The 24,666-nt window shown below is 44.6% G+C and overlaps 1 pseudogene; it reads left to right on the forward strand.

Moving 5' to 3' along the window:
• The first annotated feature begins 12,674 nt into the window (after positions 1–12,674).
• On the forward strand, positions 12,675–18,905 carry LOC100401469 (proliferating cell nuclear antigen pseudogene; annotated as a pseudogene).
• Positions 18,906–24,666: the final 5,761 nt, after the last annotated feature.

Here is a 24,666-nt window from a genome sequence, read left to right on the forward strand (position 1 = left end):
TAAAAGCCAATAAAAGACAAACCCATAGTCAACATTATACCAAATGGGGAAAAATCGAAAGCATTTTCCCTGAGAAGTGGAAAAAGACAAGGATGCCCACTTTCACCACTTCTTTTCAACATAGTACTGGAAGTCCTAGTCAGAGCCACCAGGCAAGAGAAAGAAATAAAAGGCATCCAAATCAGAAAAGAAGAAGTCAAACTATCACTGTTCACTAATGATATAATCGAATACTTAGAAAACCCTAAAGGCTCCTCCAAAAGACTCCTAGATTTGACAAACACATTCAGGAACAGAGGAGACGCCCCAGATGCCGGTTCACAGCTGCAGCCCCGCTCTGTGTTGAACCCAAGGCCAGACCAAGACCTGAGGGCCTGTGGATGCAGGAGACACTTCCAGCTTGGATTTCACCTTGCAGCTACCTCTGCTGTCACTTCTCCAAATAGTGATCTTTCTGGAAGCGTCTGTGTCATGGCTGTCGCCTGGTGGGCAATGGGCTTCAGACGGGCCTGTGCGTCCCAGCTGAGCATTACCCTCACACCGGAAGAGGACATCTGCTCTGGACTCATCACCCTGGGAGAACTGATGCCAAGCCTACTTACTGCGCTGGTTAGAGAGGAGTGTGACAGGTGCCGCCTCCTTGTGCGTTCACCAACTCGTGCCCTCACAGTGTCCAGCATCCCCATTGCTTGCGGCTTAAGACTCGCATCCCCTGAGCCTTCTGGGTGGCTGGGTCCTGTGCAGGCCAGCAGTAGTGCAGCTGCCGCCCCTATCTCGGACTGTCCTGTCCGTCAGCGCTGGTGGCTGTGGGGAAGCCAGGGAGACCCGAGGGGTCCAGGAGGTGGGCGCCCTTTGTCCTTCCAGAAACTTCTCATGTTCCCAGGCCACACGGCAGGCAGGGAGGGAGGCAAGGCCGGGGATTGGAGCCTGAGCTGAGCACAGCCCCTGCCCGTACCTCTGCCCCCCCTTCCCATTTAATCGATAGGGACATGGAGAGGGTGGGGCAGGCTGGGGTTGGAGGGTCCCATCTGCCACCCTGCTGTGCTTGGGAACCCGCACTCCCCATGTCCTGACAGCCTGGCATCTCCAGCGGGGCTGGTGTGCATGTGTACATACGTATTTGTGACTTTAAAAAAAAAACAACTCTCAGGTTATAAAATCAATGTACACAAATCACTATCACTGCTATACACCAACAATTAAGCTGATAATCAATTGCAGAACTCAATCCTTTTTACAACAGCTGATAAAATAAAATAAAATACTTAGGAATATACTTAACCAAGAATGTGAAGGATGTCTACAAGGAGAACCAAAACTGACTGTTGTAAGAAATCATAGATGATATAAACAAATGGAAACACACCCCATGCTCATTAATGGGAAGAATCAATATTGTGAAAATAGCCATACTGCCCAAAGCTATCTATAGATTCCATGCAATTCCCATCAAAATACCAACATTATTTTTCACAGACTTAGAAAAAACAATTCTAAAATTCATATGGAATCAAAAAGAGTCCAAATAGCCGAACAATCAGAAGCAAAAAGAACAAATCTATAAACTTCATATTACCAGACTTCAAGTTATACTACACAAGGTAATAGTTACCAAACATCATGGTATTGGTATAGAAGTAGGCACAAAGATCAGTGGAATAGAATAGAAAACCCAAAAATAAAGCCGAATACTTACAACCAACTGACCTTCAAGCATACAAAAACATAAACTGGGGAAAGGACACCCTACTTAATAAATGGTGCTGTGAAAACTAGCTAGCCACATGTGGAAAAATTAAACTGGATCCATATCTCTCTCTTTATACAAGAATCAACTCAAGATAGATTGATGACTTCAGTGTAAGACCTAAAACCTTACAAAATACTAGACAATAACTTTGGAAAAACTCTTTTGGACATTGGTCTAGGCAAAGAATTAATGACTGAAACCCAAAAACCTAATGCAACAAAAACAAAAATAAACAAATGGGACCTAATTAAATCAAACAGCTTCTTTACAGCAAAAGACATAATCATCAGAGCAAACAGAGAACCCTTGGAATTGAAGAAAATATTTGCAAACTATGCATCCGCAAAGAACTAATATCCAGAATTGACATGGAACTCAAATAAATCAGTAAGAGAAAACAAACAATTCCAACAAAAAGTGGGCAAGTTACATAGACATTTCTCAAAAGAATATATGCAAATGGCCAATAAACATTTAAAAAATACTCAACATCATTAATCATCAAGGAAATTTAAATTAAAACCAAAATGAGATACCTCCTTACCCCTGCAAGAATGGCCATTATTAAAAAGTTAAAAAACAATAGATGTTGGCGTGGATGTGGTGAATAGGGAACACTTACACACTGCTTGTGGAAATGAAAATTGGTATAACCACTATGGAAAACAGTATGGAGATTCCTTAAAAAACAAAAGTCAATCTCACTACTGGTTATCTACCCAAAGGAAAAGAAGTCATTATATGAGTAAGACACCTGCATGTGTATGTTTGTTGCAGCACAATTTACAATTGCAAAGATACAGAACCACCCTAAGTTTTCATCAACTAATGAGTAGCTAAAGGAAGTGTGGTAAATGCACACTGTGGAATACTACTTAGACATAAAAAGGAAAAAAATAATATATTTTTGCAGCAACTTGGATGGAGCTGGAGGCCATTATTCTAAGTAAAGTAACTCAGAAATGAAAAACAAAATATCGTATGTTCTCACTTATAAGTGGAAGCTAAGCTATGAATACACAAAGACATACAGAGTGCTATAATGAACTTGGAGACTCAGAGCAAGAAGGTGGGATTGGAGTGTGGGATAAAATTTGAAATTTGAAGCATATTTTTTTCTCTCTACCTGGTTTCTCCAGAATTGGGAAACTATTTGTGAGTATTAACTTACAGCAATATAATTATTTGTATAAGTGAAATAAGAATGTTTTCTTTTGCAACAGGACACAATTGAAGAAACTGGCTATTTTACCAAGGCTTTGACTGGAATGGCTTGCTTGCCTTTAAGGAATCAAACTTGATTATAGAGCCGATAAAAGCCCCTTATAGAGCCAATAAAAGCCCCTTCAGAAAATTGGCCTCATCCTTGTCTACACAATCCCTATACAGTGTGCCTGACCTGTGGTAAGCAAAGAATGTCACTTTCTGACAGGCCCAGGAGCCCCAAGTTATCTTGGGATCTGAAAAGGAGAGAAATTTACCCAATCTGTATAGGTATTTGACAGTATAAACCCATGGCTGAGTTCTACTTGAAAAAAAAAAGTCTTATCTGATCTTCCTTTTATGGAACAAAGCTCATATCAAAGCTAATTTAAAAACTCTATGTGGCAAATAATTCTTCTTGCTACACTTTATACAAATAGTCAGGCCAAGTATAAGACTAAAGCTTATTTTTGCAAACAAATTGGTCCTATTATGATTTGTCTTTAGTAAAAATGGAAAACTGGAAAGAGAAAAATTATGTTTCAAAAACTATGGTACACCTGTTATTATAATACATTCTAGTCTCATCAGTTGTTTTTTAGGGTTTTTTCCTGCAATTTAGACTGACTTTGCTTATTCTTGTAAACCAATGGTAAACTGGCTGCTGCTCAGAAGAAACAAGAGGGATGAGTAATATAGAAACCTGGATCAGGGCCAAGTGCGGTGGCTCACGCCTGTAATCCCAGCACTTTGGGAGGCCGAAGCAGATGGTCAAGAGATCGAGACCATCCTGGTCAACATGGTGAAACCCCGTCTCTACTAAAAATACAAAAAATTAGCCTGCATGGTGGTGCATGCCTGTAATCCCAGCTACTCAAAAGGCTGAGGCAGGAGAATTGCCTGAATCCGGGAGGCGGAGGTTGCAGTGAGCCGAGATTGCGCCATTGCACTCCAGCCTGGGTAATGAGGGCGAAACTCCATCTCAAAAAAAAAAAAAAAAAAAAAAAGAAACCTGAATCAATATTCTAGTTCTGGCACATATTGGAATCAGGTAGCCACCCCATATTAGCTTGGTTCCAACAGTTGCTCAATTCATGGAAAGCCTTCTTATTTACTTTATTTGGAATAGTTCTGCTTATTTTTGCTTTACTGTTGTGGAATATATTGCTAATGTACTCTTCATATGGGAATGCAGAATAAGCTTACTCAATGTGTTCTTTTTTCTTTTTTTTTGGCAGACAGCTGTCACCTTATTGCACTAATAGCACATCTGTAATACCAAGCTACAGGACAAGTCTTAACAAGAGGTTTGTATTCTTCTATGTAGCATTTGTCTACCAGGCACTGTTGAGGAGAGTGATAAGGAAAAGCCAGGACTGCTTGGGAAGTGAAGGGTGGGAGGGGGAGGGGGGGCAACATATACACTTCTGACAATTGGTTTCCTCCCAGGGAGGGGAACATGCAAAGCTTACTTCTGGATTTTGGGAGTGAGAAGAGTTTGAAGGCCGAGAAACCCAATGCAATCCTGCAGCTCAGCTCCTTTATGTCTGAGGGAAGCAGGGACTCATCTTTTGCACGTTTGTAACAAATCACTCCAGCCTAGCAGATGCTTTGGGGTAAACAATGGAGTAGTAGTCATCATCAGAATTAGAATTAGCAGCAATAACAGGCAATACACTGCCACAGTGAGGCGGGTGTCAATGTTTTCTTAAACTGAATGCTTATTAACCTTCCAGATATCACCTTTTGTCAGCATTTGGAGTTATGAATGATTCTCAGCATCCTAATAGGCAAGAGATCCTAATAGTTAGGCATTACTATTTCCCCTATTCAGCCTGAAGAAGTTACACAAGATGGATCTTTGTCCCTCAACAACTCTTAGGATTAAGGGTTCTCTTATAAAAGGGAGGGGGGAAATGGGTCAGATGGTTGCCAGTCTCAACGCAGAGAGATTCCATCCTGAATAGACACTGGGTAAAATAAGGCCAAGACCTACTGAACTGCATTCCCAGGAGGTTAGGTGTTCTTAGCCACAGGATAAGATGGAGGGTTGACACAATATACAGGTCACAAAGACCTTGCTGATAAACAGGCTGTTGTAAAGAAGCTGACCAAAACCCACCAAAACCAAGATGGTGTTGAAACTCATCTCTGTTTGTCTTCACTGCTCATTATACACTAATTATAATACATTAGTGTGCGACCCCCTTGTAGACCCCTGCCCGGTACCCGATCCCAAGTAACAGCTCGAGCGAGAGTTGGAAGCCGAGTTCAGGTTTATTGGGACCAGTGGGCAGGCCAGGAAAGGAAGGAGATCGGGGGCTGGCTGCGACTGCACAGCTGGGTTAGGAGGGTTTTATAGGGGGGGGTGGACGGGGCGTGGACACAGGGCTGGCGGAGTGTCGTAGGAGCTTAGGATAGGCTGTCCGTTTCTGGGCAGACTGCTGAGGTAGCTCAGAGGGTTATGTGTCGGTTCAGGATAGGCCGAGGCTTGGCGGGCTTTCCTGCTGTGATGATTGGCTGCTTGTTGTTGCTGGGCAGAACAGAGCAGGCTTGGCGGGCTTTTCTCAGGGCAGCAGGAAGCCTGGGGGGAGGGTGGGGGCAAGAAACCTGGGGGAAAGATGGCGGGACTTTCTACCGAACATTCCCGACTCCTTAAAAAGGAAAAAGGGCGGCGGAATCGATCTGGCTACTTCCTGCTGACAAGGGTCGATGGGGGGTTCTGAAGAGGTCTCTTTTCTTGAGGAGCCTGGATGTTCAGGGAGAGGTCTGTTTCTTGCACTCATTCAGGGTGGGGTTGGAGCAGCATCTGGTGGATGGTGACTTGAGTCAGTTCTTGAAAGCGCCGCTGGATGAACTGTAGAAAGCAAGGAGCAATAAGTAAGATTAGGCAAATGGCTACTAGGGGCCCAAGCAATGGGGACAAGAGGGTATACACAGAGGAAGACCACCACGCTGTGGCTTCAGCCGAGAACTTCTGACTCTGCAGGCTAGTTTTGAGTTTCTGGAGGCTCTCAATTCGGGTTCCTACTAGGCCGGATTCATTGATGTAGTAACAGCACTCTTCTTGTAGGAAGATACAGGTCCCTCCTCGTTCAGCAGTGAGCAGGTCTAGGGCTCTTCGGTTCTGCAAGGCAACTTGGGCAACTGAGGTGATCTGTCGTTGGAGTGATGCTAAAGACTCAGTAGAGTCATCAATAGCTGCTTGGAGTTGTGAGGTCAGTCGGGCTATGGCCAGGTGAGAGTGGACTAGGGCCCCTCCTCCTAATCCTGCTGCAAGTGCTGAACCAGCAAGGGAGACTCCAACGGCAATGGGTAGGAAGGCAGCTCGTCGGGTGCGGTGATGGGGAGCTTGCAGCATCTGGAATTCGGCTGAAGAATATATAGTGAGTCGAGGGACTAGGGTTACTGGGAGGCATAAAAGAGATGAGGAAAGGCCAATGTAGAGAGTTTTTGTTAAGGTCCTGTTACACCAAAAAAACGTTCCTCGTGGGGCTGTTATATTAGTGGTTACCCGTATATTTCTGATACAGCTAGGGAAGTTTTGGCCTAGGGAATAGCACACAGGTAGCTGTTCAAAGTCAGGTGGAGTGTAGAGATCGACTTCCCTGATGGGGGAGAAGGAAGAAGTTGAGGCTGAAAGGTTGAGAGGGATGGGGTAAGGGACTGCAACGAAGGGAGTCTGTCCTAAGAAGGCACACATGAGGCATGAAGTTAGGTCAGTTAGTCCTGAGAGGTTAGCTAACTTGATTCCTTCTTGGAGAAAAGTTAACCAGGAAAACGGAGACGAATGTGGTTGCAATTGGTCATTCAGAGATTTTTCTTGTAGGCTAATATCAGAGTGGACTTGGTGGACTGTACGTACGTATGCCCGCCAGATGTACAGGTGGGAAGAGGGATATTTGGTATCTATGTGGTCATACACGGCAGCTTTCTGGGGGCTTTTCCACCGGTTGTCCCAGGGGTCAGGTATGAGAATGGAATACCTTGTAGAACTGATAATGGTGTTTCCTTCTCCATCTATGTCTGGGATGATTTTGAGCTGAGATCGGGCAGGTTCTGTGGACTTGACGGCTATATGTAGTCGACAGTTCATCCAAGTACATCCCATGCAAGAGCGCCAAGGAGTATTATTGCATGCTCCTGATGGTTGGTCATGGTTGAAGCACATGAGAGGTATATCAGTATGGATGTTATGGAATTTGGTGAAGTTCAGATATATGGCCCTTTGGCATCCGGCTGCGGGGCAGTCGGAAGTTGCAAGAAGATGGTTGTGGCTGTATGGAGGGGTATTACAGATGAAGGTGGTTTTGGTATAGTTTTCAGTTAGGAAGAATCTCCATCTGTAGGGGGTGTGGCTGCTAGGCCCTGGTAAGTTTGACAGATAAAGGGCCAGTAGGAACAGCCTTCCAGCATAAGGAGGGTCCATGAGGGGCCTTTTTTACCCGAGACAGGTGGACCCAAGATGGGATTCCAGCAACTCTTACAGCTGATGGAGTGGTAAGGAGGACTGTGTATGGTCCTTCCCACTTGGGGGCTAGGGGCTTTGGGGAGAGGGACCTGATAAGAACTGAGTCCCCGGGGGAGACTTTCTGTGTATTTTCAGATGGCTGGGTGGGTTGGGGAAGAGAAGCATTGGCGTGTTCTCGGAGAAGGCTGCGAAGGAGAGTAAAGTAGGGGAGGTAGCTGTCTAGAGGAGTGGTCTCTGGCGGTGGGGGAGTTGAAAGTAGGAAGGGGCGACCATACAGCAGCTCAAACGGGCTAAGCTGTGATGGGCCCCGGGGGTTTGCTATCAACCTGGTGAGGACAATAGGAAGCAAGGTTACCCAGGATTGGCGGAGCTCAAGCATGAGCTTGGTCAGATGCTCCTTTATTAGGCCATTGGCCCGTTCCACCTTACCAGAGGACTGAGGATGGTAGGTGGCATGTAGCTTCCACTGAATTCCTAGAGAGGTAGAAACAGCATTAGTGACTTTGGAGATAAAGGCTGGGCCGTTGTCTGACTGTATGGTAGCCGGGAGTCCAAAGCGTGGGATGATGTCTTGAATGAGATGAGTGGCTACTGTCCCGGCAGACTCAGAGGCTGTGGGGTAAGCTTCAATCCAGCCTGAAAAAGTGTCAACAATGGTTAACAGGAACCGAAATTGTTTATGTCTTGGCATGTGAGTAAAATCAATTTGCCAATCTTGTCCTGGTAAAGATCCATGCAACTGGTGGAGCTGTTGACGAAGATGACAGGCTCCTTGGGGGTTGGTCTTCGCACAAATGAGACATTGAGCGTGGACCTGGTGAATAAGGGAAGGGAGCCCTTCTGGATGTAATATGGGTAGGAGGAAGCGGAGTAGGGCTTTTGGCCCAATATGCAAGGAATCATGGATGTCCTTTATGATGGTAGTTTTTTGTGCTTGGGGAAGTATCAGAAGGTTGTGATTGAAGGCCCATCCATCCCTAAAGGTCACTCCAGGGTTTTTCTGTAAAAGTTCGAGCTCAGAGTTGGAATACTGGGGTTTGTAGCAGTGTGACAGGAAGTAGATTTCCTTTGGGGGTGGGTAGGTTTGTGCTGTTTCTCTGGCCGTCCTATCTGCAAAAGCATTACCTAGGGCTACTAGGGACCCGGAGGTTTGGTGTCCTTGACAGTGAATGATGGCAACCTGCTTTGGAAGCTGGATGGCAGAGATAAGATCAGCTATAAGTTTTCCATTAACTACCGGGGTGCCCTTGGTGGTTAAGAACCCTCTCTCTTTCCAGATCATACAATGGGAGTGGGCAATAAGGAAAGCGTACTTTGAGTCTGTGTAGATGTTGCCAGTTTTGTCCCTGGCCCGCTTGAGAGCCCGGGTGAGGGCGACTAACTCAGCCTGTTGTGAGGTGGTTCCTAAGGGGAGGGAATGAGTCTCAATGACGTCTGAAGGGGTCACTATTGCATATCCAGCAATACGGGATTTTCCTGGGCATAGGAAGGAGCTCCCATCTACAAAAAGTGTCGCTTCGGCCTCGATGGGAGTGGAGTGTAGGTCGGGCCGTGGGGATTGGGTTTCAATGATAACCTCGAGGCATCGGTGATCTTGTGCCGGAGCGGTTGGAGAAGGGAAAAGGGTGGCTGGGTTAAGAGCAGGACAGTGGGAGAGGGAAATGTCGGGATTCTCTAAGAATAGAAGGTGTAGGAGTTGGACCTTGGACGGCCCGAGGTGTGGTAAGGCCTGACTGGACACAAGCTCCTGCAGTTTGTGAGGGGAGAATACTGTGAGTGGTTGCTGGAGGTTGATCTTAAGGGCTTCTGTCGTAAGTGTGGCAGCTGCTGCTAAGGCTTGGAGGCAAGGTGGTCACCCCTTTTCCGTGGGGCTGAGTTGTTTGGAAAGGTATGCTAGTGGAAGGAGGGTGTTGCCGACCGGTTGAGCCAGGACTCCTACCGCGATGTGGGCTTTCTCATCCATATACAAGTGAAAAGGAAGATTGGGATTGGGTAGAGCAAGAAAGGTGGAAGCACATAGTGTTCGTAGGAGTGTGTGGAAGGCTCGAGTCACTGTTCCCTGTGAAGTAAGTGGGCCTTCAGGAGTATCTGCGGCTGCTTGGTAAAGTGGCTTTGCCAGAAGGGCAAAGTTGGGCACCTAGTGCCGGAAGAATCCCACTACCCCTAGAAAGGAGAGTATTTCAGTGGCAGACTGTGGGGGTTGGAGGGCTTTCAGGGCCTGCAGTTGATCGGGGATAATGGATTTCTTTCCTGGGGAAAGCTGTAGGCCCAAGTAAATGACTGATGAGGTAACGAGTTGGGCCTTCTTTCTTGAAACTCTATACCCTTTATCTCCTAAAAAGTTGAGTAGGACAGTAATGGCTCGGGTGCACTCTTCCTGGCTGGGGGAACAGACGAGTAGGTCATCAACATACTGAAGAACAATAGATGGGGCTAGGCTGCAGCCTAGAAGGTCTGTTGCCAGGGCCTGACTGAACAGGTGAGGGCTATCCCTGAAACCTTGGGGAAGAACTGTCCAGGTGAGCTGACAAGAGTTGTCAGTAAGTGGGTCTGCCCAGGTGAAAGCGAAGATGAAGTGGGAATCTGGGTGTAAGGGAATGGTGAAAAAGGCATCCTTGAGGTCAAGGACTGAGAAGAAGGTAGTATCGGAGGGAATTCTGGAGAGTATGGTGTACGGGTTTGGGACTACAGGATGTATAGGGACTACTGCAGCATTGACTAGTCGGAGGTCTTGGACAAGGCGGTATTCTCCTGAGGGTTTCCGGACTGGGAGGATGGGAGTGTTACATGGGGAATTGGTGGGTACTAGGAGGCCGCAGCTTTTCAGCCTTTCAATGATAGGGCGAAGTCCTAGGCGGTGTTTCTTGGAAATAGGAAACTGAGGTCGACAAAGAAATCGGGAGGAGTGTTCCTGGAGGCAAATCTTGACTGGCTTGTGGTGTGTGGCTACTACAGGTGTGTCCGTTTCCCATACCTTAGGGTGTACTTTGGGGAGGAGAATGCCTGGGGAAGCATAGTCTGAGTCGGAGTCGAGGTGGTGAGCAACTAACAGGAGGTGTTGGGGAGAGGCGGGGAAAGTGATGTGGGCTTTGAGTTTTGTTAGGATGTCTTGTCCTAACAGAGGCACAGGGCAAGAGGGGATAATGAGGAAAGAGTGGCTGAATGGGACTGAGTTATACATACAGGTGAGCGGTGGAGTTTGGCGTGGGGTGTGTGCAGCCCCATCGATTCCCATAACAGAGACCTGGGAGAGTATGGTCTGGCCTTGGAAGGAGGGAAGCACAGAGTAGGTAGCCCCCGTATCGAGCAAAAAGGAGACGCTTTTTCCCGCTACCTGAAGTGACACCCTAGGCTTGGCGAGGGTTACTGGGGTCGACGAGCCTGGGCCTCCCTAGTCGTCCAAAAGCCCCAGTAGCTCAGGGTATAGGTGGTCAGGAGAGCCAGACTCCCGAGTAGAGGGGTCAGGGGCTGGCCCTCCTGGAGAGGTACCCCTTGGTCCAGTACTCTGGCTTGCGTTGGCCGGGGTCCTGGATCCCTGGGGGCACTCTGATTTCCAGTGGCCACTGAGCTGACAGAGGGGGCAGGGCCTGGTAGGCGGCCGTGGCTGAGGACAACCAGAGGCCCAATGCCCTTCCTTGCCACATTTGAAGCATGCCCCTGGCAGGGGCTTGGAGCGGCTGTTCGGACCCCTGGCCCCTGCTGGCCGTAGGGCTGCCACCAGGGCTTGGGTCTGGGCTGCCACTAGGGCTTGGACCTGCAGCACAACCTTTTGCTTCAATCGAGCTTGGTGAGCAACTTCGGCTGCATCTTCCCTGGTGTTAAAGACTTTAAAGGCCATCTTAACCAGGTCTTGTATGGGAGTCTCTGGGCCTTCTTCGGCCTTCTTAAGTTTTTTTCGAATGTCAGGGGCAGATTGGGAAATAAAGTGGGAAGCTAAGATGGTAGCCCCATTTTGGGAGGCTGGGTCTAGTCGGGTATAGCGGACAAGGGCTTCCTGAAGGCGGTTGAGAAAAAGGGCAGGGTTCTCATCTGGCTTCTGTGTGACTTCTCTTAGCTTATCATAGTTAACGACCTTATTGGATACAGCTTCTAACCCGCGCAACAGGTACTGAAGCATGCGGTCTCGAGCTGGGATGTGGGAGCCAGCTCCATCCTGATATACCCATTGGGGATCTGTGGTGGGAATAGCTTCTGTACCTACTGGGACTTGGTTTGGGTTTATGGCATGATCTCTATCTGCTTGATGCCTGGCTGCCACTAGGACGCGCTCGTGCTCTTCGGCAGAGAGGGTCGATGTACAGATGACTCGAATGTCGTGCCAAGTGAGACTATAGGCCTGGGTGAGATACTGAAACTCCTTAATGTAAGTGGAGGTGTCTGCCAAGAAGGACCCAAGACAGCGCTCAATTTGAGCTAGGTCTTGGAGAGAAAAAGGGACATGGACCCGAACAAGGCCCTCCGCCCCGGCTACTTCCCGTAGGGGTGCTATGACAGAGGGAGGCGCTGAAGTCTTGGTACGGGTATGGGCCGCCACGGGGGAAGAAGGGGGAGGGCAGATGGAAGGAGGAGCGGTCGGGGGAGTGGCGGAAGGCATAGGCGGAGAGGAGGAAGGAGGCACAGCAGGAGGAGGCACAGAGGGAGGGGGGTTAGGTGGGTCGGGGACTTCCGGAGTGGGAACAAAGGGGGAAGACAAATGGTCAGGCATCTCTTCTTGCATGATATACGGAGGTGGTTTGGTCGGGGAGGTAGGGGTCTGGGGTAGGGTGGTTTGGGCTAGGAGGACCTGGTGAGTAGAACAAGTGGAACAGAGGTCAGGGTGGGAATGCAGGTCCCAGAAAGCCTGAACATAAGGCACTTCCTTATCTTTGCCAGTTCGGCGGCAGAAGTTATCTAGGTCGTGGAGCACATTGAAATCAAAAGTGCCGGTGGGAGGCCAATGCGACCTGTTATCGAGCTGATACTGGGGCCAGGCCACCTGGGAGACGAAGATAAGCTTTTTCCACCTAAGGGTTTGGGAGTAGCCCAAACAGGTAAAATTGAGAAGTAAACAACCTAGTGGGGTGTTTTTTGGAATTTTGGACTCCACGTTCCCCATGATGCGTGCGGCAAAGGGTTCCTGCCAGCCGAGGGTGGTCTTGGAACAGTATCCGAGCTCGGAACAGTATCCGAGTGGGCTGGGGTATTGTGGGGGGAGGCGTCCCTCCAACCCACCAGCTTCCCCAGAGGAAGGTGGATAGGAAAGACCAGAGAATGCGTCCTCTGTCTGATCATTCCTATTTAATGGTTTTGGATTGGGTGGGTCAGAGAAGGCGTCCCTTGTCTGACGACCCAAGGCTCCTGGAGCCTGGTTGGGGGATCCTGCTTGGGCCGGCCGGCGCTTGGCGAGGGATCCGTGGATTGGGACTGAGAGGAAGGGCCTTTGCCACACGCACCATGGAAGGAGAAGGTAAGAAACAGGACTTACCTGGTCCGGAGTGCTGAGGCCGAATTGGAGGAGGGCTGGGGAGGTCGCTGGAGGGAGGGGATCGCTAGGGGGGCTAGCGACCCTCCGTCCCGGGTTTCGGCACCAAATGTGCCACCCCCTTGTAGACCCCTGCCCGGTACCCGATCCCAAGTAACAGCCCGAGCAAGAGTTGGAAGCCGAGTTCAGGTTTATTGGGACCAGCGGGCAGGCCAGGAAAGGAAGGAGATCGGGGGCTGGCTGCAACTGCGCAGCTGGGGTAGGAGGGTTTTATAGGGGGGGTGGACGGGGCATGGACACAGGGCTGGCGGAGTGTCGTAGGAGCTTAGGATAGGCTGTCCGTTTCTGGGCGGACTGCTGAGGTAGCTCAGAGGGTTATGTGTCGGTTCAGGATAGGTCGAGGCTTGGCAGGCTTTCCTGCTGCGATGATTGGCTGCTTGTTGTTGCTGGGCAGAACAGAGCAGGCTTGGCGGGCTTTTCTCAGGGCAGCAGGAAGCCTGGGGGGAGGGTGGGGGCAAGAAACCTGGGGGAAAGATGGCGGGACTTTCTACTGAACAATTAGCATGCTAAAAAGACACTCCCATCAGTCCCATGATAGTTTACAAAGTCATGGCAACATCAGAAAGTTATCTTTATATGGTCTAAAAAAGGGAGAAACCCTCAGTTTCAGGAGTTTCTCACTTTTTTCTCAGGAAGTTCATGAAAAATCCACCCCTTGTTTAGCATACAATCAAGAAATAACTATAAGTATACTCCATTGAACAGCCCATGTTCTTATTCTTTTATTCATTTATTCTCTTAATAAACTTGCTCTCATTAAAAAAAAGGATTCACTACTATATAATTCATTCATGTAACCAAAAACAACTTGTACCCCAAAAGCTGTTGAAATAAAAATATATTTTTAAAAACTAGAAATTAAAAAACTAAAATAATCAAAAGGTCTGCATAGACATTTCTTAAAATAGCACATAAAGATTGCCAACAGGTATATAAAAAGGTGCTCAACCTCATTAATTATCAGAAAAATGCAAATCAAAGGTACAATGAGATATCATCTCACCTCAATGAGATTGCTTTTATCCAAAGGACAGGCAATAGCAAATTCTGGTGAGGATGTAGAAAAAGAGAAACCCTTGTTCATTGTTGGTGGCAATGTAAATTAGTACAGTCACTATAGAGAACAGTGTGGAGGTTCCTCAAAAAACTAAAAACGGAACTACCATATGATCCAACAATCCCACTGCTAGGAATATATACAAAAGAAAGGAAGTCAATATATCCAGAGATACCTGCTCTGCCATTTTTATCACAGCACTATTCAATATAGCCAAAGTTAGAAATCAACCCAAGTGTCCATCAATAGATGAATGGATAAAGAAAATGGGTACATATATATAATGGAGTACTAGTTAGTCATAAAAAAAATTAAGTCTTGTCATTTGCAACAACATAGATAAAACTGGAAGACATTATGTTCAGTGACATAAGCCAGGCCCAAAACAGACAAATTTCACAGGTACTCACTGATTCATGGCAGGTAAAAACTAAATCAATTAAACTCATGGAAGTAGAGTAGTGGGAAAGGGTAGCAGAGGATGCCAAGGTGGTTAATAGGCTCAAAAATATAGTTAGATAAAATGAGTAAGTCTAGTATTTGAAACCACAACAGGATAGTCAACAATACTTATTGCATATTTTAAAATAACTAAAAGAGTGGAGTGTGAATGTTCCTAACACAAAGAAATGACAAACGCTTGAGGTGACTATTGCACATTGTATGTCTGTATCAAAATATCTCATGTACCCCTTAAATATGTATACCTAATATGCACCTATTAAAAATTAAAAACAAAAAACATTTAAATAAAAGATGAGGCTATCCTTCTCAAGGTATGTCCTTATATACCCACATGGTTTCTAGGCCAGTAAATAAGGTCAACAATCAAATCTCCGCTTGACTAGAAAAATCATTCACCAAAAAATCACCATAGGACCCAGCTCATATGTACCTGCAGGAATTGAAAAAGCATATTAGATATCAATCATGAGCATGCTGAGCCAGGGGAGCAGAATATAAGGGAGAGGTTGTTGAAATCAGGGCCATCTCCTGCAACTGAGGAGGTAGTACCCCAAGAAAGACATCTGGAATCAGTTCTGTGCTACTCAGATAGCTCCTTTAAAATTGGGGGTGGGGGGAAAACTGTGGCCTACAACAAATCAGGTGAAGATGCCAGAACTGCTTTGGAAGAGTGCTAAGGAAGAAGTCTAGAGGCTCAGAGAGGTAGGACTGTTCAACGATCTATCCTATAAGACCTCAAAATCCGGAAGATGACTGTTTCTCAAGAGAATCAAAAGGGGACACTTTTTTTACTAAAGCAATAAGAAATGTAAAGTGGTCCAAAGGCTGGGGATGAAGGCACTGGCCTCATTAAGAGGCTTGGCAGTGTCTATGCTTTGTATACCAGGGATAATGGTAGGTAAGCCCCTAGGATTCAGGGATGATAGGATTCTGAAACAGCAGAGGCCAGGAGGTACCACTTACCTAACAAGAGAAAGATAGATGTAATTATTTAAATAGATAACAAAGGTTGAATGGAAACCAGGGGGCTGTGGCATACAGGGATCTGTAGTGATGGTTAATAGATCATGATGTGGTGGTGGACACCTGTAATCCCATCTTTAGGAGGCTGAGGCAGGAGAATTGCTTGAACCAGAAAGGCGAGGCTGCGGTGAGGCAAGATTGTGCCATTGCACTCCAGCCTAGGCAACAAGAGTGAAACTCCATCTCAAAAAAAAAAAAAAAGGAATAATGAAAAAGATCATCATGTACCTAGGGCTAAGATATGAGGGTAATACCTGACCTACATACCCCAAAAAAAAAAAGATCAATAATGGGTGAGCCAAAGGCTGATGTCAGCTGCCACAATAGAAAATTATAATCTCTCTATCTAGTTTCCAAACCTAAGCCAGTTCTCAAATCCAGAGCCCATCTATAGAAGCAAGTCTAGGCCCTCTGCAGTTGGGTTCTTTCTGCAGAGGACCTACAATTATCACAGTAATTGTATACACCATCAATTCCTTCAGACCTTCCCTAGATTGATAAACCAGTATTGCTATACATGGGGAAAGAGAAAATGTTTGTTTGTTTTGAGATAGGGTCTCACTCTATCACCGAGGCTAGAGTGCAGTAGCACATTCATAGCTCACTGCAACCTCAAACTCCCAGGCTCAAGCAATCCTTCCACCTCAGCTTCCCGAGTAGCTGGGGTTACAGGCACTTGCTACAAAGCCTGGCTAATTTTTTTTTTTTTTTTTTTTTGGTAGAAGCAGGATTTTGTAGACCAGGCTCAAACCAGCCTGGTCTTGAACCCCTAGTCTTAAGCAATATTCCCAAATTAGCCTCCCAAAGTGCTGGGATTATAGGCCTACACTACCACACCTGGCCAGATACCCATATCTTTAAAGAACTCTCAGATGCCGAGTCTGAGCTGACATTGATACCAACGTAACCCAAATGCTAGCATGGGTCCTCCATTCTGTGAATGAGGAGGCATCCCACTTTACTAAAAACTTTATTGGGGGTTAGGGAAGGAGAGGATCAATGAATTAAAAATCTTTGAAATTTTTTTTTTGAGATGGAGTTTCGTTCTTGTTACCCAGGCTGGAGTGCAATGGCGTGATCTTGGCTCACTGCAACCTCCGCCTCCTGGGTTCAAGCAATTCTCCTGCCTCAGCCTCCCAAGTAGCTGGGACTACAGGCATGTGCCACCATGTCCAGCTAATTTTTGTATTTGTAATAGAGACAGGGTTTTACCATGTTGACCAGGATGGTCTCCATCTCTTGACCTTGTGATCCACCTGCCTCAGCCTCCCAAAGTGCTGGGATTAGGTGTGAGCCACCGTGCCAGGCCGAAATATTTAATTCAGAGCGTTTTATTTGACCACATGTATTATTGGTTACTTTCTCAACATTAAAAAAAATAAAGAGAAACATGAATTCAAGAGTTCAGCCCCTTAGTTAAAGTTGTACTTAACTAGGAAGACAAATATAGATTGTTCTCACTTGTAGACCTTCATACCAAAGAAAAAAGTGTTCGGTTGCTTCCATGTACAAAGGAATAAATACTTGTATTTTGTTGATTATTTTGTAATCAGCAAATAATTTATAGCAGGCTTGTGGAAAATATGAAAACTTGCATTGTAGCCTTGCGTTGGTAGAGTTACTAATTTGATAGATGTTATAGTTTGAATGTGTCCCCCAAATTATAATTTCCTGTGCAAAAAAGGGAGGGAAATTTCTGCAAGTGGAAAACTTGGAAATGGAAAAACATTGTTACAAACAAATAATGACAATAAAGAAGAGGCTGTTGCTGTAAAAATGAATGAGCCAGTTCAGCTAACTTGTTGAAAACCTGATCTCCAAAGCAACAGTGTTGGAAGATAGAACCTAAAAGGAGGTATTTAGTTCATGAGGACTTCACCTTCATGAATTAATTAATGCTATTATAAAATGGTGAGCCTAATTTCCATTTGTCTCCTTTCCTCTCCTGCTCTCTGCCATGTGAGGATGCAATGTTTCTCCTCTCCAAAGGATGCAGTGTTCAAGGCACCATCTTGAAAGCAGAGAAACTGAACCCTAACCTGACCGGGCCTTGATTTTAGACTTGTCAGCCTTTTTTACTGTGAGAGAATAAATTTCTGTTCTTTATAAATTACCCAGTCTGTGAAATTGCATTATAGCAGCACAAAACAGACCCAGACAGCAGGTTACTACTTCAGATTCGCTGTCTTTACTACACCTGTATTCTACTTCTATCATAACACCTATCAAGCAGATGGAAGTTATGTATTGATTTATGTAGTGGCTGTATTTGTTATCTATTGGTACATAACAGATTACCTCAAAAACTTACTGTGTCATAATAACCACATTTATTCTCTCACAGTTTCTGTGAGTCAGGAATTCAGGAGCAGCTTAGCTCAATGGTACTAGTGCAGGGTTTACCATGAGGTGGCAGTGAAAAGGTTGACTGGGACTGAAGTCTTTGAAGGCTTACCTGAGGCCAGAGGATCTGTTTTCCAAAGTCCCTCATTTGGTTGGCAGATTAGTACTGGCTGTTTGTAAAGATCTTCAGTTTTACCTGGACCTCTTCATAGTGCTGCTTGACTGTCTTTGGGATATGAAAGCTGACTTCTCCCAGAAACAGTGAGAAGAAGTCACAACGTATTTTATGACCCTGCCTTAGATGTCACACACCATCATCACCACAACATCTTATTAGTCGTACAGTCATCCCTATTCAAAGTGAGAGAGAGGTCTGCTGGAACAACAGTTCAATCAGGTGAACCTACACAGCATGAAAGTATCACACATTTCCTTGGTGCAACTCACCCTGAGTGCCCAGGCTTCAACACATACCGCTGTGAACACAACCTAGCCATGAGCATGAGCCTCACCAACATGTTGAAAATGCTAAAATATGATGATGGCAATGAAGACTTCATTACATGGAGGGCTGAAGGTGCCATGGACCTCTTGGTACTATAATTTGAAGAACTAAATCGAGAGAACTTTTAGACTATGAAGTTAATGATTTTAGATGTCGAGCAATTTGAAATTCCAGAACAAGAGTACAGCTGTGTAGTAAAGATGTATTCTGCTGAATTTGTTCATATATGCCAAGATCTCAGTCATATTGGAGAACATACGATAATATCTTGTGCAAAAGATGGAGTGAAATTTTCTGCAGATGGAGAAGGTGGAAATGGAAACATTGTCACAAACAAGTAATGACAATAAAGAAGAGGAAGCTGTTGCCATAATGACGAATGAGCCAATTCAGCTAACTTTTGCACTAAGATACTTGAATTTCTTTATAAAGGTACTCCACTCTCTCTTCTGGTAACACACAGTATGTCTGCAGATGCACCTCTTGCTGTAGAGTATAAAATTGCTGGATATGGAACATTTAAAGTATTATTTGGCTCCCAAAATTGAGGATGAAAAAGGATTTTAGATATTCTTAAGATCCAAGAAAATAAAACTAAGCTCTTTGAAAATTGCTTCTGAGATTCCACCATATACTGAAGTCATTTCCATCAAGAAATTTATACCTCTGAGTACACAGGTAGATACTGTTCTCTATAAATAACCTATTTTTTCCTCTATCTTATAGAATCTGTTTAAAGAACAAAATCCAAAGTCAAATCTGGCCTCATTAACCTATAGAGATATCTGCTTTACTTACAAATATTCCTTCTGATTTTTATAACAAGGTTATAAAAGGGATATTGACTAAATGCAATTTAGAATTGTGCTTCTGATTTAAATTAAGTTTAATTTGAATTTTAAATGTCAAAAAAGAAACTACTACAGCACATTGGCAGAGTAATTTTATCTTTTGAATCTACTAATAAAAAATGGGGTTTGTACTTTGTATGTCTGTTTTTATTGACCATTTTACATTTCTAAGAACGAATTTTATTATATTTCATTATATTTTACACAAAGTACCAGTCCACAATACACTGAAAATAAAAACAAACAAAATGTAATCCTTCACTCTGGATCACTTGAGAAAGACTGTCCTAACAGAGATTTGCTGCAAATTGAATGGAAAATATATGAATAGGTATCATCTGAGTCCTGGGGGGAATCAGCTGGTGCTCTATTTGTATTATGTTCCAGGGAACATTCTGAATGATTCTAGACATCTAGCATCTTTGGAGAGACTGTAACTCATATTATCTCTGGTGAGACAACAAGTAGAAAGTTGAGGCCAGTGGACAGACTCTACGACAAGGAAGCAATTGCAGCTCTGTCCAGGCAGTTTGACAAAGGGAGAAGAAGCTAAATCTGAAGAGAGAAAATCCAAATGCCTATGACTACTGGCAGAACATGGTGCTGTGTAACTCTTCATCAGGAGCTTCAAGCAGCTACTTGACATCTTCAAGTGTTCAACCATGGTTTGCATTGAGCACCCTGATGATGTCAAAAAAAATGTGCCCTTTCCAATATCCGAGATTTTTTTTCATGGTATCCTGATATCTAGAGTGCCATAGGTAGACCAAGAGATAGTACATATATCTGGAAGAGGAAACCTGAAGAATGTAAAGGCCTGCTGGCCATTATCAAAAGACAATTGTACACAGTTATTTACCTGGGGAAATATGAATTAAAACCACCCTAAATACATCTATAACAAATGTGCTACTTATGTAATTTTTAAAAACAAATAACTAAAAAATTAGGACTTTAAAACTCTCCAACAGCATGCTACTTTTATCTAGCATTTACAAGTCTTGAGGTACCTTATGTGTGTTTTCCAGAAGGGCTCCATTCCCTCTTTTGGTACTGAATTGTTCCTTCCTGAGCTTTGATCCATCCTCAGTAGCAATTGTCTTCAGCAACCCAGTAGACATTCTCTCCAGTGGCCTGTCTATATGCATAGAGTCAGTCTCTGGGAGTTTCTGGCACTCTCACAAAGAACTAAACCCAGAATCATCCATGGATCTGCAAAACATACAATGACTATATGCAGATAATTACAATTAAAAAAAACAACTAATTAAAAAAACATTAAAGGAAAAGGTTTTTAACAAGAAAGGTTTTTGAGCAATATTAATGTTCATGCTACAGAGGCCAAATTTATCCTCTCATTATTTCAAGCTGGCTCAGTGTGCAGATGTTCTTGACCCTAGTCACTCAACATTCAGTAAACAAGTAGTCTATAAAATGACTGTACATCAGCATTATTGGTAGGCAGGCACTGTGTACATGATTTGAACAGAACAGACATAGTCCTTACTTTCACAGAGCTTACAGCCTCATAAGGGGAATCAACATTAAACACATAAACACACAAATAATAGATAATTACACATTGTGGCAAATATTAGAAAAAGATTATTGGCTGTTCCAAGCCAGAGTGAAAAGGTGGACTTATTTTAGATAGGAAAGCAGGTTTTATCGTTATTGAGGTAAACTGTAACAAACTATAAAAATAAACTCTGAAAGTAGAGTCCTAAGGTAAACTGTAAATACTAAAATAGTAATGTGTGTGTATAAAATACTTAAATATCTTTATATTTATACTAAGCCTTTTAGAAAATATGGCATTCATTGTCTTTAGAGCTATGTTCTCTGGCTTTTAGGTTTTTGATATTTGGTCTGATGACTGTGCTTTGCTTCTACCATTAGCAGAATGTGAAGATGTTTGAGCTATAATTATTCATTTTGTATTTTATTAATATTCAATAAAATATATGCAATGTTTGACAACTCAGTGTCTCTTTCTGCATTATCTTCCAGTCTCTGACCTTCACCTTCTTGAGGAGTAACCCATTATGTTGACCCTGCCTCAGGGGAGCTCGGGTCCATTCTGTGAATGTTTCTCTGTTATTCTGAAAGTGCACTTCAATCTTGCATGCTAAATTTGCCCTAGAGAAATCACAAGATGAAACTGAGATAAAAGTGAGCCTAACAAATTTTGAAAGTATTAATGAAAGTGTAAAGTACTATGAAGGAAACGTATAGGTGGCTTGTTAACACAAGGGTCCCTGACCTAGTCTTAGAGATTTAGGGAGGCCAACCTTGACGAGGTGATGTTTAAGATAAAATCTGAGTAACAGAAAAGTTATATTTGCCAGGTATCTCAATACTAAAATAATTATATTAGTATGAATTGTTGCCTTACAGATACTCACCTAATGATGAAAAAATATTTTCCTGCATTCTAACTATGACCTAGAGTGGTAATCCCATAGAGTAACTATTCACTTTACAACAATAAAAGTACATACTCTCAGGGAGCAGGGGAAGATGGTGCTGTAGGAGAAACTCAGGATTGGAGCTCTCAGTGAAGGCACAGAGGGTGAGTGCACGTCGCATTTCCAGATGGATCTTTGTTGCCCACAGAACAGGGAAATTCCCAGGTGTAGGAGAGACACGGGATGCCAGCGCAGCTGTTTCAGTGGGTGCGGCTGTTTCGGCCAGTGCCGCAGCACAGCGGCACTCTGCACAAAACGCACTGGTCTGAGTGCCCTGTTAAACCAGCAATTTGAGATTTGGGAGGGCAGATTAGCATATTCATTTGATTAAACAGGACTTGGACAGTGAACGAGGCCAGGAGATTCCTGGGAAGTGACGTTTGAGCCAGCGCAGTGGGTCACTGCATGGGAAATCACACAGATCCCAGTGCCCTTTCAGCAGGCGACTGAAACACCTGGGAGAGAGTCAACTGTTCAACTTAAAAAAAAAAAAAAAGGGCTCTGAGGCAGGGAGCCAGGTGATCAGGCTCGGCGGGTCCCACCCCCACAGGGACAAGCAAAACGGCAATTCAAAATGCTCAGGGTTGAGAGTTTCATGGCGGGCATAGCTGAACGCAGGATGGTGCAGCTCAGTGGGGGAGGGGCATCTGCCATTACCGAGGCATTCCGTCCCTACTGAGGTACTATCACATTGCTGAGGCAGCCTGCCATTTCCAAGGCAACCTGCCATAACAAAGAGAGTCTGCCAATACAGAGGTGGACCACCATCACCACATCAGTTCTAACCAAACCCATATAAACAGGACTACAGGGAATTACACTCGGCAGCAGGGTGGAGCCCACGGCAACAGGGCGGAGCCCATGACAGCAAGGCAGAGCCCATGGCAACAGGGCAGAGCGCACAGCAGCAGGGCAGAGCCCACGGCAACAGGGCGGACCCCATGGCAGCAGGGCAGAGCCTCGGCAGGCAAGTAGTGACTAGACTGCCTCCTAGCTGGGCAGGACAGTGCAACGGATACTCATAAATAAAGCCCTAACTCCCAGAGACAGAGCATCTGAGGGAAAAAAGGGGTTTTATGAGTTCTGCTGCAGCAGACTTAAACGTACCTGCCTAGCAGCCCTGAATAAACAATGGAGCTCACAGCTCAGCACTTGAGCTCCTATAAAGTACAGACCGTCTCCTCAAGTAGCTCCCTGACCCCCGTATATTTAAAGAGTCACCTCAAAAAGGACTGATCAGACTGACATTTGGTGGGCATCAGTCTGGGACAAAGATAGCAGAAGAAGAAACTGGTAGCATCCCTCACTGTTCCGCAGCTCCTACAGGTGTACCCCAGAGAAGCAAGGCCTGGAGTGGACCTCAGCAGTCTTGCAGCAGAGGGGCTAGACTGTTAGAAGGAAAACTAAGAAACAGAAATACTTCATCATCAACAATCTGGGCGTCCACTCACAGACCCAATTGAAAAGTCAGCAACAGGTAGATAAATCCACAAAGATGGGAAGAAACCAGAGCAAAAAGGAGGAAAACACCCGAAACCAGAACACCTCACCTCCTACAAAGGACCAAAACTCCTCATCAGCAAGGGAACAAAGCTGCATGGAGAATGAGTGCAATGAAATGATGGAATCAGGCTTCAGAAGGTGGGTAATGAGAAACTTACATGAGCTAAAAGAACATGTTCTAAATAAATGCAAAGAAACTAAGAACGTTGAAAAAAGACTTGAGGAAATGATAACAAGAATGGACAACTTAGAGAGGAATATGAATGAATTGAAGGAGCTGAAAAACACAACACGAGAACTTTGTGAAGCATGCACAAGTTTCAACAGCCAAACTGACCAAGCAGAAGAAAGGATATCAGAAGTCGAAGATCAACTCAATGAAATAAAACAAGAAACCAAGATTAGAGAAAATAGTGCAAAAAGGAATGAACAAAGTCTTCAAGAAATGTGGGACTATGTGAAGAGACCTAATCTACGTTTGATAGGTGTACCAGAATGTGACAAAGAGAATGAATCCAAGCTGGAAAATACTCTTCAGGATATTATCCAGGAAAACTTCCCCAATCTAGCAAGGCAGGCCAATATCTAAGTCCAGGAAATACAGAGAACACCACAAAGGTATTCAGCAAGAAGAGCAACCCCAAGGCACATAATCGTCAGATTCACCAGGGTTGAAATGAAGGAGAAAATGTTAAGGGCAGCCAGAGAGAAAGGTCGGGTCACCCACAAAGGGAAGTCCATCAGACTCGCAGCAGATCTCTCAGCAGAAACCCTACAAGCCAGAAGAGAGTGGGGGCCAATATTCAACATCATTAAAGAAAAGAACTTTTAACCCAGAATTTCATATCCAGCCAAACTGAGCTTCATAAGTGAAGGAAAAATAAAATCCTTTGCAAACAAGCAAGTACTCAGAGATTTTGTCACCACCAGGCCTGCTTTACAAGAGCTCCTGAAAGAGGCACTACACATAGAAAGGAAAAACTAGTACCAGACACTCCAAAAACATACCAAATGCTAAACAGCATCAACAAAATGAAGAATCTGCATCAACTAACAGACAATAGAGCCAGCTAGCATCAAAATGGCAGTATCAAATTCACACATAACAATACTAACGCTAAATGTAAATGGGCTAAATGCACCAATCAAAAGACACAGACTGGCAAATTGAATAAAAAGCCAAAACCCATCAGTGTGCTGTATCCAGGAAACCCATCCCGCATGTAAGGATACACAAAGGCTGAAAATATAGAAATGGAGGAAGATTTACCAAGCAAATGGAGAGCAAAAAAAAGCAGGAGTTGCAATTCTCGTCTCTTATAAAATAGACTTTAAAGCAACAAAGATCAAAAGAGACAAAGAAAGACATTACATAATGATAAAAGGATCAATAAAACAAGAAGAGCTAATGATACTAAATATATATGGACCCAATACAGGAGCACCCAGATATATAAGGCAAGTTCTTAATGACTTACAAAGAGACTTAGACTCCCCCACAATAAT

The sequence above is a fragment of the Callithrix jacchus genome, chromosome 3 (genome assembly GCF_049354715.1).
Source record: "Callithrix jacchus isolate 240 chromosome 3, calJac240_pri, whole genome shotgun sequence".
NCBI lineage: Eukaryota > Metazoa > Chordata > Mammalia > Primates > Cebidae > Callithrix > Callithrix jacchus.